The following is a 12,952-nucleotide window of genomic DNA, read 5'->3' as shown; positions in this document are numbered from 1 at the left end:
ACACATCTCCAGAACAGCAAGCCTTACCAAAAATATCATATTTAAGAATCTCAGATATGGGGTAAAGATTTATACACCTCAGATGACAGCTCCATAACCTATTAAACAAACCCACAGAAATCACAAACACATCTCTGAAGCACAACAATCATGCCTTTTCATGATTAACAACCCAGCATCAGATCTTGTATTGGAACAGAAAGCTATGCTCTCCTCTAACCAAACAGCAATGTTCCACACTCTCAGAGCAAATCAGTAATGTAATTTACACAAAGAAAATGGAGTGCAAGAAGTAGTCTACAATATAAGGGTACTTAAATAGTTCTTTTGTACTGCTTGCATTGCAGTAATAGGTTACTTTGCAAGCCCTTGGGAAAAACAAACAAACAACACAAAAAAAGTCACACCCAAAACAAAAAAACCACACACACAACTACGAACAATTGCCAATAAAACAAGGTCCCTGTATTTCTGCATATACTCAGGTTTGAACCTCATTTGATCAGCAGTTTTAAGAAAGTCACATCACCACACCTTTCACATTGATGTTCCAGTTTTTTTATTTTTGTTTGTTTGCTTAGAAAAAACAACAGGAATTCGTCATCAGTGACGCTCTATAGAGATCATGCATAAAGCCACTGCTCCCAAGTGTTAGAAATAGTGGGACAATATTTCTAATACAAATCATGCTGCAGTGCTGCCTACGTACAAATTGTCAATGCACAGCAGTTGGAAAGAACACAAAAATTAAGCTAAGACTAAGAACAGGGATCGTCCTGGATATTTCAGTGCACCACTGTCTTTATCCCCATTTCTCAAAACAAAAGAAAATTGCAGTATTTTCTTCATCTTCAGTGTACTTATTAGAATTAAAATTAAAAAAAAAAAAAAGCTGTAATTAGTGTGACTATAGTAAAACCCAAGCAGCTCAAAGGTACTTTTAGCCTGAGAACTTCTCTCAGTGCTCTGGATACTTTACCTATCTCCCTCTGATTTTCAGAAATCTAGGTACAACATGAAATGTGCTTAATTGCTACGCTTGTTCAAGTATTACTAGATACGTTTCTATGTATATATATATATATATATATATATATATATTAATGTAGTGGCTGCCATGTTTTGTCCTCCTTGAGGAAAGCAAGCTTATAAGAGGTAGCTCTACCAGTTGCCCAGCATAAACATGGCTTTATAAGAAAATATTTTTGACTTAACATTCTTAAAACGAAGAAAATTCACAAAAACTCAATAATTTACATTTAAATAGTAACAGGTTACGCGTAAAGTTTAAAGCTCTCCCAGGAAGACCCAATACAAAGCGTAAATCTTTAGTTTTTGCCCAAACCAGCACCCAGAAAAAAACCTGCTTGCTAAAAGTAAGCATGTCAATTCCCTCTTTATGCTTTGAAGGTTTTGCTTTTGTTTTATAACTAGTTGTTCACAGCATAAGTGTGTCAAGAGACCACTTACTTTGTACACCTTCTCCCCACATTTTGCTAATGCCTGCTGGACACATCCAAAAAAGTTACCCACAACACATCAGAACATATGCTGCAATGCTCCAACATGGTCAGTGGCAGCAGCTGCCTTAATTCTGCACAAATCCTCTGAATACTGGGCTATATTACGGCCTCAAAAGATCAAAAAGCTTTCAAAACTACCAGTATGTTACTGGAGGAAGCTGCAGCGTGCCAAAAATTACCCAGGCCGCATATGAAACAAAACAAGCAAACCACCCAAAACAAGACTTGCCCAGGTATAGGGCCTCCAAATGGAGAGAGATTTCAGAAATTGCAAAGCTGGTTAGACAGAAGAAGAAAAGTTCAAGAAATCCTAGTTATAATACTGCCATGTGTGCAACATTTGATTGTGTTGGCTTCAGCAATGCTGAAACACTACAGCTATGAAGCAGAAGAACATTTCTGCAAATGGATTTCTACTGTTTGCTGCAAGGAAATAGGAAGCAATCAGATGAGCTGTTGTTAAATCAGTATTAAAGTGACTTTGAAATGCCTTTCTTTTTCTTCTTTTCTCTTCCTTGAAACCACTGCTAAGATGTGAGAAGAAAAAAAACAATGTTATTTGTCCAAGGGGCTATGATCTTGTGCATGAGCAGCTACCATGCGTCTACTGAGACAGCGATTAACTCCAGGGCTCAGGGTGGTAACTTTTGTAGCACAATCAGTATTTATTATACTGCTTCCTTTAGTGTTGAGCTATTCTTTCTACCCCAGAAATGCAGATCTATGGAATAAAGGTAGTGTCAAAGACTCCTACTGAGATTAAAGCCAAACCAGAGATCAAAAAAAAAAAAAAAAAAAAAAAAAAAAAAGGAATCGTAGGATGAGGAAGAAAAAACTTTGAACTAAGCTTTAGAAGCAAGCTGTGGGTGAGAGGAACAAGCCACCTTCTGGATACAGTTGAAATGAAGACCATTACATATCTAGTTAAAACAAGAAAATTAACTGTGGCAAGTTACCTGGGAGTTCATTAGTACACCACCACAACACTGACAGCACATGTGTAATCTTGCATCCTAATAACACACGTTATTGCGTCAACATCCCTGTTGCAGGAGATGGCCAGCAGGACAGTTGATAAGAAGGCTCTGGTCTTGTGGGTTTGGGTTTATTTTAATCTGCAGGGCAAGTCATGCTCTAAAAGATACGCTGTCGGAAAACTATTTTTCCGATCTGCTCTCATCCAGCATAGCAGTTATGGTTTGCGACTAAACCATCCAGCCAATTAATGTTCAACAGCCAGCAGTTTGTCATCATTTTGAGGACATAATGGACTCCAGAAAAAACAAGACTGCAAGAGATGCCTTTTTCAGAACATCTTTAGCACATTTTGTTAAACACTTGCTAATGTCAGAAAAATATATATATATATATATATTTATATTTCATGCAGAAATTTCATCAGCACATATGTAGGAAGGCATTTTTCCCATTAAACTTACAACATGCTGCCCTATACTTCTGTATGGTCAGAAGTAGAGAAATGGGTACACTGAAGTCTTAATTCACGTTCACCTTAAAAAAATAGGCTCTACAAGCGCCTCCAGCTCCAGAAGCCTGATGGTGACTGCCTCAAATGTTGACATTAATATTTGGCTTGAAAAATTCTGAGTGTGTCATGCATTTAAAAGAACAAAAAATTAACATAAATTCAGTGTGTATGCGTGGGCAGGTAAACATGCTATAAGCTGCATTAATAAATGCGTACCTGCAACATTACAGTGATCTAACACATCAAGTAACTGAAGTGATCCAACAAGTACAAATAACACATGAAACATGGAGGAACGTGTATGTACACAGGATCTTGAGAAATGATCCTGCAGAAATCCTTCCAACAGGTGAGGTCATGATGGTGTGTTCATGGCAACCACTCCTGGCTTGCCAAGGAGTTCTTGCTTCCTTGCCAGTCAAGGAAGGATGACCCCAAGAGAGACGCTTTGCAAGAAGAAGGATATGCAGAGGTGGAACAGGACAAGAGCTCACAGGACTGTGGGAAAAAGCCCATGGAGGTAGACCAGCCACAGATATAGCCATTGCCTCCTGACATCATCATTGCCAAGATGTCCTCCAGAAAAAGGCAGTGGTCTCCTTCCAGTAGGGTCAAGATGTCTTCTCTCAGGCTCCCCCAGGCACTGCTCTCCATCAGTCTGCACACAACCACTCCAGGAAATCCCGGACAGCTCATGCCCCTGCCAGGAGGGTGGAAGAGACAGAAAACCCACAGGCAGGCAAGGGAGATGTTAGCCTTGCCAGGCCAAACACAGCCTCTTTACAATCAATAAAACAATCAGTAAAACAGTTTGCGGATTTAAAGGCTTGTGTCAGCCCTAACTTTCCTGACCTGCTCTGCCTCTTCACGCTCCAGACATGGAGGGCAGCAGAGATACTGCCCAAGCAGAAGAGCTGGAGTAAACAAAGTATTCCAAGAACAACAAGCAAAGCTTCTATAGGTTAGCAAGGGCAAAAAAAGATGGCTAATATTAATCTATTTTGTGCTCAGTTGTGCACAGGACCCAGCATCTAAGGATACAAAAGATCAGCAACTTCTTTGCCTCAGTTTTTCCTAGGAAAGTTCATCCTCACATTTCCCACATCTTTGAGCATACTGTCAGCATAATTTCTCACAGTGAAGGACAGTTATGGATCACACAAGCTAGCTAGACCAAGTCCCTGGGATGAGATGGGATGCATTAGAAGATGCTAACGAATACTACCCTGAGGCTGCTCCCCCTTATCTTCAAACAAATGTCACTGATCAGAGGAGGACCCTGACAACCACAGAGGCAAAAATCACATTCATTTTCAAAATTGGCAAGGACAAGGATAGGAGGAACCAGAAGCTGGTCAGCCTTGCCTAGTTTTTGGCAACACGATGGAGCAAGTTCTCCTGGAAGTCATTGCCAGGCACACGAAGGACAAAAAAGCAGTTTGTAAATCTATGCTGGGTGTTCCAAAGAACAAAGCATACTTGACATTTCTGCTCACAATTTTATACTGTTTATATTAAGGTCTCATCTTCTCAGGAAACCAAAACACTTACATGGACCATTGTGCTGCCTTTTGATTTCCTTATAATGTTGCACATGCTAGGTTCTTCAGTTATCTAGTTAACATTTTACAATACTGGACAATCTTATGGAATTCTAGAGTATCTAGTCATTTTTATCAGAAAAGCAGGCACTTCATTTGTACTCGACAGCCCAAAGCATTCTGCCTCAGATGAAGCTAAAGACTGTAGAAGTTAACTACAAACTTGAGAAGGGCCTACTGCAACAGCATAAAATTCATCAAAAACACTACTTTGCCTTAACTGAAGCATCAGTTTTACAAAAACCCACGTGAGCTGAAATAATGGTCTGTCACTCTCCTACACTAATAGCTTCAAGAACTTCTTCAAGAAAGGTGCCAACACCACTTTGTCAGAAACCCCCTCCTGAACTGTGCAGAAGTATTCAGTATTCTGGGGAACTTGCCAGCATGACAGTATTTACTGTATGACTAATATGCATTAATGAAGCACAAATGGACAACTATTTACTTGTGCTAATAACTAAAGCGCTTTATTAGAGCTAAGGCCTCTAGCATGAAGGATTGCCAGGTTCCTCCACTTGCCAAAATTATGTCAAAAAATGGAGCCAGTGTGTAAGACATCAAGAGCTACAGCCAGTGTGCAGTAGAGTCTTAAGTTATTGTTTAACATTCAACTTGCAAAGGACAAGCATGCTCCAAAACCACTGGCTGTATCCGAGGGCTTGTCTTTTCATTGTAGAGGCTAGAATTTCAAATATGCACGCTGGTCTTACCAGTACACAAGCCAAAGCTATCTTAAAATAGCAGTAAAGCCTGAGAGCTTTGCTGGGTATTTGTGTTCTACCTTTGATTGCTTGTTGTTCTTTCAAAACCAGAAAGAAAAACACTATCTTAAGGCCTCAGATTAAAATATCAATACTATCTAGCTTAAAAGGCCATTAATACCAATAATCTGGCCCTTTCTACATGAAGGATTCCTGAAAGCTGATCAGTTCGGTAAAATTCCATCCTGAAAAGGCAAGGCAAATTCATCCAGCACAAAGTCCTTGTTCTGTGCCCTGCTCTCCACGCCACATCTCTGAGAAGGGAATCTACCTGCAACACCGGAAATACACCTGAAAAAAAGGGCAGAGTTTTGTGGGAACCTAGGGAGAACTTCTGAAACAGTATTTTAGACTGCATTACACTAGAAATTAGGAAAAAAAAAAAAAAAAATATATATATATCAGAGAATGCAAAACAAGCAGTTGAAGATCCTTTTCAGTCATAGCTAGTGCTAGGTGGACTTGATTCATCTCTAGCTTCACAAAGCTGAGGGTCACACTCCACCACCAAAACTGTGGTGAGTTTAGGCTGTTCTTGGTGGAATCAGCAGCTTCAGTTCAGGACTCAGCTGCAGCATTATGATTAGATGTTCTGCAAGCATAAAAACTAAGTGATCCTTGCCATAAGACATCACACTAACAAACCACAGTTTCTTCTTAGAAACAAAAAAATTCTGCTCTCAAAGTTGATAACATTTAAAAAACTTCCTGCAGAATTACAGGGGTTTGTTTGTGGGGTTGTGGTTTGTTTTTTGTTTTTTCGTTGTTTGTTTTCTCCCCTCCTTTTTCAACTTAAAAAATACAAAATCGTTAAGGTCTTATGAAATACTGCCCTTTGATCAAACAGACTCCCTTTAGGCTGTGTAAGGCAAGATAATCTACTGCACATAGCTTGTAGCAAGGTCTGGATCTAGATATATTTCTTGGAAATACTTAAATATAAGACATTATATCTCCAGTCTTTTCCAAGGATAGAAAAGGCCTCTTTGAGCCAACTGGCATGGACAGCAACACTAAGAATTATCTGAGCCACAGCACTTCTCAAGAAAGTGACAGCTCCAAATGCACAGCAATCTTATCTTCCTCTTAAAAAAAAGTCTTCTCTAGTGGTTATTATTTACTCATATGTAGAGCACAGAACATCTGTAGGAGGAAGATTCCTTAAAAGCACACAACCCCAAGCTATCACTAACATGATTCCAGTTGACTGTTACAATGACAATTTAAAAAATATACTTCCATCCTCTTACATTTCAGGTTTCTATTCTCTTACATTTACACAGACATTGGAAGTATCAAGCAGTCTTAGCACTGGTACATCAGCTTCACTCTTCCATCAAGTGAGAGCTGTTACGAACATGAAAACACTCATACTGGTAGTTCTCCAAAAGAACCAGTTGGTTAACAGCTTGTTAAATATTTACTCATTTGGAAAAGATCCTATTCATAAGAAAAAAAATATACTGGATTTAGTTCGGTATTATAGTCTGCTAAACTGATTGTTACCATTAGTTCAGAGTGGTTTCATTAAGCTTTGTGAGAAAACACCAGAAAATGGCCTGTTGTTATCAACATGAATGTTTTTACAATCTGGAAGTGGCATCTTAAAAGTTGCACAGAAATCAGAACCTAAAGAGATCTCTCTCTTTTGATTTTCACAAGACCACTAACCAATTGAGGTTGGAAAGGACCTCTGGAGGTCATCTCCATCCCCCTGCTCAAGTAGTGCCTCTTACAGCCAACTTGCCCAGGACCATGTCCAGATGGCTCTGGTTTATCTCCAAGGATGGAGATTACGTCACCTTTCTGGGCAACCTGTGTCAGCGCTTGACCATCCTCACATTGAAAAAGTATTTCCTGATGTTCAGAGGGAATCTTCTGTGTTTCAGGTTGTGCTCATTGCCTCTTGTCCTGTCACTGGGCAACACTGAAAAGAATCTGGCTCTACCCTCTTTGCACCCTCCTTTCAGGTACTTATATACATTCATAAGATTCCGCCTCAACTTTCTCTTGAGTAAAAAAAGTAGTCAACTGTAGATTTAAACGTATCAAAACCAGGGCTAAATCAAGAGACAAATTTAAGAGACTGCTTGTATATAATGACATAAGATTAAAAGATAGGTTCAGTCTACTGTTCAAGCATGAGCATGAAACCATTAACAGGAAGATGCAAAATCAGGCTTCTTTATTTGTAATCATTTCCTCACCACTGTTAGTACTAATGCAAGTAGTAAATGGTACAACTGACCATTAGAGTGCTTTGAGTCTTTTTTTTTTTGTGGGCTGAAAAATCTTATGTGATTGAAAAATGTCGACCTAGCCACTTGAAATTTCTTGCTTACATTTGCCTTCAAAAAAGACTTCACGTATTGCAAACCAACTGCTGTGTAAATTAGAATACAAAAGTAGAAATGCACACAATTAAGTACAGACTTCCAATTGCAATTGTAGAAAGGTAAACTGGTACAGGGAAAGAAAAGTAATTTATGGGTATTTCTTGTAAGACGGGAAACTAATAAACTGTATAAAGGTTTAGTGAGATATACAAATTCATTTGACACTGTTTTGCTTTTTATACAATAGTCTGATGACACAACAGTGGGGGCAAGTGCACTTCCAATGGCCTCTTTAAGATGCATGTACCACACTATTTCAATGTTAATGAAAGCAACTGCTTTGGGGACAATTTTTTAAACATTTATTTTCAAGAAAAAGAGACAGAGGCTAGAAATCCAGCGCCAGTTCTTCAACATAAACCATCCAGCTGATACTCCAGCATCAACTCTATCTGTAAAAAACATTTGCAGTCTACACAGAGGGAGACAGATTTCATAACTTCATATTGGAGGTAACATGTCTTGTAAAAACATTCGCTAATGTTCTCACTACTTTGCACTTCATGTCTGCTGCAGTCCATCAACCCTCTACACCACATACATGTAAACTGTTAAAACAAGAACATCGTCAATGAAATATCTGTTGACTGACACCATATTTCACAAATCTGATGACTTTCTGCATTGACAGTAGCAACACTTCAGCTTCATTTCTTTATACAATATGCAGAAGAATGAAGCAATGCAATAATGTCTCCAGTGTTTTTTCACTCAGCTATGTCCAAAGACTTGGAAAGCCTGCTTGTACACTCTGGTCCCTTCACATTACCTGTTAGCACAAAAAACCCAAACTCCAGGCCAAATTCTATACAAGCAGCATCCTTGTACATTTAAAAGCCTAATGAGAATAAATTAAGCTGCCATTTATTTTGAATCTTAAAAATCATATGGCAAGGTTTTGGTAGCAGGTGGGCTACAGGTGTGCCTTCTGTGAGAAGCTTCTAGAACAGGGGTGTCAAACTCATTTTCACCAGGGGCCACATCGGCCTTGCAGTTGCCTTCAAAGGCCTGAGCAGGAGTAGATACATTTATACAGTCCTAAAATTACATTCTGTGCTAGAAGCTTCCCCCGTGTCCGACGGAACTGAAGCCAGTCAGCTCCAAGACAGACCCACTGCTGGCCAACAACAAACCCATCACAAACAGTGGTAGTGTCTGTGTGATAACATATTTAAGAAAGGGAAAAAGTTGTTGTGCAATTGCAGTCGGAGAAAGGAGTGGGAATATGTGAGAGAAACAACTCTGGAGACACCAAGGCCAGTCAAGAAGGAGGGTAGGAAGTGCCCCAGGTGCTAGAGGAGAGATTCCCCTGCAGCCTGTGGTGCAGACCATGGTGAGGCCGGGCTGTCTCCCACAGCCCATGGAGGTTCACGGTGTAGCTGAGATCCACCTGCAGACTAGGGAGGACCCCACATCACAGCAGGGGATGCCCAAAGGAGGCTGTGACCCTGTAGGAAGCCCACACTGGATTTGGCTCCTGGCAGGACCTGTGGTCCTCATGGAGAGAGGAACCCACATTGAAACAGGTTTGCTGGCAGGACTTGTGACCCCATGGGGGACCCACACTGGAGCAGCCTGTTCATGAAGGGCTGTGCCTTGTGGAAAAGGTCTACACTACAGCAGTTCATGAAGAGCTGCAGCCCAAGGGAAAGACTTGCATTGGAGAAGTTCATGAAAAACTGTCTCCTGTGGGAGGGACCCCATACTAGAACAGGGGAAGAGTGTGAGGAGTCGTCCCTCTGAGGAGGAAGGAGCGGCAGAGATGACATGGGATGAACCGACCACAACCCCTGTTCCCCATTCCCTTGGGCCGCTCAGGGCGTGAGGACATAGGGAAATTGAGTGAAACTGAGCCTGGGAAGAAGGGAGGGGTGAGGGGAAGGTGCTTAAGAATTGGTTTTTCTTCTCATTACCCTATTCTGATTTTAACTGAGAATAAATTAGATCAGTTTATCTGAGTTGAGTCTGTATTGCCCATGACAGTACCTGGTGAATAATCTCTCCCTGTCCTTATCTCAACCCACCAGCCTTTTGTTACATCTTCTCTCCCCTGTCCAGCTGAGGAGGGGAGTGATAGAGCAGTTTGGTGGCCACCTGGTGTCCAGCCAAGGTCAACCCACCACAAATTGTAAGACCTCCATAGTCTCAATAAGCAATTGCCAATAGTCAAATGAATGAAGATTTTCATTGTCAGGCAGATGAATGTTGAAACATAGGTCTTGACAGCCCTTACCACATAGGTTTTCAGTCTACTTAGACACAAATTCTGCAATTTAATTTTTTTCATGTTGTGTTTTTTAGGACAAAAAATGTTTTATTCACACAAACTCAGACAGCAGCATGTATATCTAGATCAGACTGTTCAATTCTGAAGCTATACAGAAGACATATGGATTCCATAGGGATGAGGACTCTGGAATCCACCAAGGTAACTTAAAGACATCAGCATTTATTTTTTTTCTGCTAAAACAGAAACCCATTCTAACAACCCAAAGCAAACAACCCCTGAAAATATAAAAAGTAAGTCTCCTTAAAACACACACTCACCAAGACCAAGCGCCCTAGGAAAACAAGTATAATCTCAATAAGCCATGGACTTGGATCAGACTACCTCCAAAAGTGGCTTTTAACTTACTGTATCATTTTATGGAAAACAAGGATCAAAGCTGCCATAGTAAAACCTGGAGAACCTGTGCCTAGCTGTTCCTTCAGCTGAAGGAAATGTACTCATGTAACTACAGCAGTCACATCATCTTCGCATCCAAAAATCTGACAACATTAAAGGAGGCTTCTATTACAGTAGCTAGCCTCTAACTGATTAATTCTCTTACTTACTTCCCTGGTCTTGCAGTGTACCAAGTTTCTCAAGTATGATGAGCAATATTCTGCTTTCTTATCCGGTCAAGAGGACTGTTATTAACAATCCTGAAATCCACAGCTCTGTACATGTAAGAAAAAGCAATTTCCATTTTCTCCCTGTTTTGTGACCAAGTGGTTGTGGTGCAGTTTATGCCAAGTTAGACGATGAGTATGATGTGAACAAGGGCTTGCTCTAATCATAATTCAGCTCCCTGAAAACAAATCCTATTAATAATTAATCAAGTTGTGCCTGCATCTTGCTTATGAGAAAATAAATGGAAGGCAGAAAATAGATGAACAGAACATTCCCACATGCCCAGAATTTTATCTTCAGAAACTGAGAACAACAACATCCTTTTGCTATTTATGTCACTGAGACTTGCACAATTCATGCATCCAAGGGTTAAAGAACTAAATCTTCCCCAAGAGTTCAAGTCACTGCACATAAATACTGTTGTGACTACAGATTGCAAAAGAACGGAAACACAGTAAATCATCCCATTTTTTTTCTGAGAAATTCTGGGACTATGTTCTGAATTTCCAGGAAAAGAAGATAAACACTGCCAATTCTCACTGCTGGATTTTTATTGAAGAGTTCGAGAATTTGGAAAGGGCTCCTGAAAGCCACTAAAAGGTAGTATTGATTTTTTTTCCACAAAGCTAGAGATTGTTTCTAGGAGAATGCACTCAGTGTGACTGGTTTGTGTGTTAACTCCTGAGAAAGTTTAACAAAAAAAGCGCTCTTAAAGACGACCCGAAAGCTTCCAAAAGCAGCAAACACCTCGAACAAAGAGCCCAGTAAGAAATTCAGATATCCATACCTTGCCTGTCTTCCCAAAAAACAGAAAAACGAAGGGCAGAAGGGGTTGGCAACAAGGCATCCTAAAGGATATTCTGCAGTGCACATTCACTTATCCAGGTTCTCATTTTCTCAAACTCTAATGTGACAATTTATTCTAAACACTGACATTACAGCATTAAGGTCCCAGCTTTGGGGACCCTGGAAGAAGGTTCTCTGTAGCCTTCCATTCATATGGAGTCAGAAAAAGTACTGAAAAAATAGAATACTTCTTCACACTCTAATCTAGAGCATATTTAGTTTAACCTTCTTTCAGCCCTTTACCAACACAATACTGGCACTGTAGCCAAATTTGAAAGACAAGTTGATGAAAGCTTCTAAGTCAGATTCAGTAGGGGTGGAAAAACAGATGTTCAGGGCTTTTTTTAATGAGAACTTCACTTCTGACAGAAGGCACAGTAGTTGTGAATGGGCTTTCAAAGACAGTCTTTAAACTGGTTACCAGCACTTAGGATAGTTAACACACAGCAAGTTATGAGCAAAAATAATTAATTAACAAGGACTCACTTTCCCACCATCTTAAATCACCCAAGTTGCTTTGACACTTATAGTCTGTTGACTGCCCCAGACTAAAGCAGATTATCTACAGGATTTATAGGGGCAGGAGGAAGTACCAAGGAAAATTCACCTTCTTACTGCTTATGAACAAAAAAAAGACACTATTTTAATGAGCAAGTCTGACAACCAGTAAAGAATTTGCAGTTCAAAAATGACTGCCTACAGTGTCAAGTTTCTCCTACATAGCTCTCCTCTCCCTCAGCTCCATATCATGACTCAGATAATGATCTAAATGAAATGGAAGCATAATTTCACAGTATAATTTCTTGAAGTCCGGGCACATCTACTCAAATGTTCTTTAAAAAAAAGAAATCATAGATCCATGTCTAGTAACAGATTTTCGGGACATGCGATTTCTCAAAGTCTATTCTGGTTTTATACCTGCAAAAGCACTTACAAAGGAACTGTTCTGCTTTTCCTGTTATCAGAAAAAGCATTCAGGTACATTCAACTGACAACTCAGCATAAACTAACATTAGTCTTAACTAATTCAAAGCTTCCTGTTGGAGAAAAAATTGGTAACTGGCATGATACGAAGCAGATGTTTAAATCCTATAGAGTTTTGTTGGGGATTTTTTTTGTTGGTGGTTTTGTTTGTTTTTTTTCTTTTAAATGAGTAGCACAACTGTAGTAACCACTACTAGTAATGTTTCTCTTGGGAAAAAGAAAAATGTTTCAGTGTCATATGATACTCTGTTTAATTATTATTCGTGTATCTGCAGGGCCCAAAATCATAACTAAATCCTTAGGGCGGTAAACACACTATGAAAACAACAGGAAAAAAAAAAAAAAAAAAAGACAAAACACAGGTCATGCCCAAAATACCAAATTTGCAATTCCATAAAAAATACAAATCATGCATTATGCCAACCACAACTGTCTGGGGGGGAAAAAAAAAAAGAG

General features: G+C 39.7%; 1 protein-coding gene across 7 annotated transcripts in view; it reads right to left on the bottom strand.

Annotated features, from left to right (window-relative positions):
* GRB10 (growth factor receptor bound protein 10) overlaps positions 1–12,952 on the bottom strand; it is a 147,429-nt gene that overhangs the window by 96,575 nt on the left and 37,902 nt on the right. The window lies entirely within an intron of this gene.

The sequence above is a fragment of the Patagioenas fasciata genome, chromosome 2 (assembly GCF_037038585.1).
Source record: "Patagioenas fasciata isolate bPatFas1 chromosome 2, bPatFas1.hap1, whole genome shotgun sequence".
Taxonomy (NCBI): Eukaryota; Metazoa; Chordata; class Aves; order Columbiformes; family Columbidae; genus Patagioenas; species Patagioenas fasciata.
This window is presented reverse-complemented; position numbering and strand designations above follow the sequence as displayed.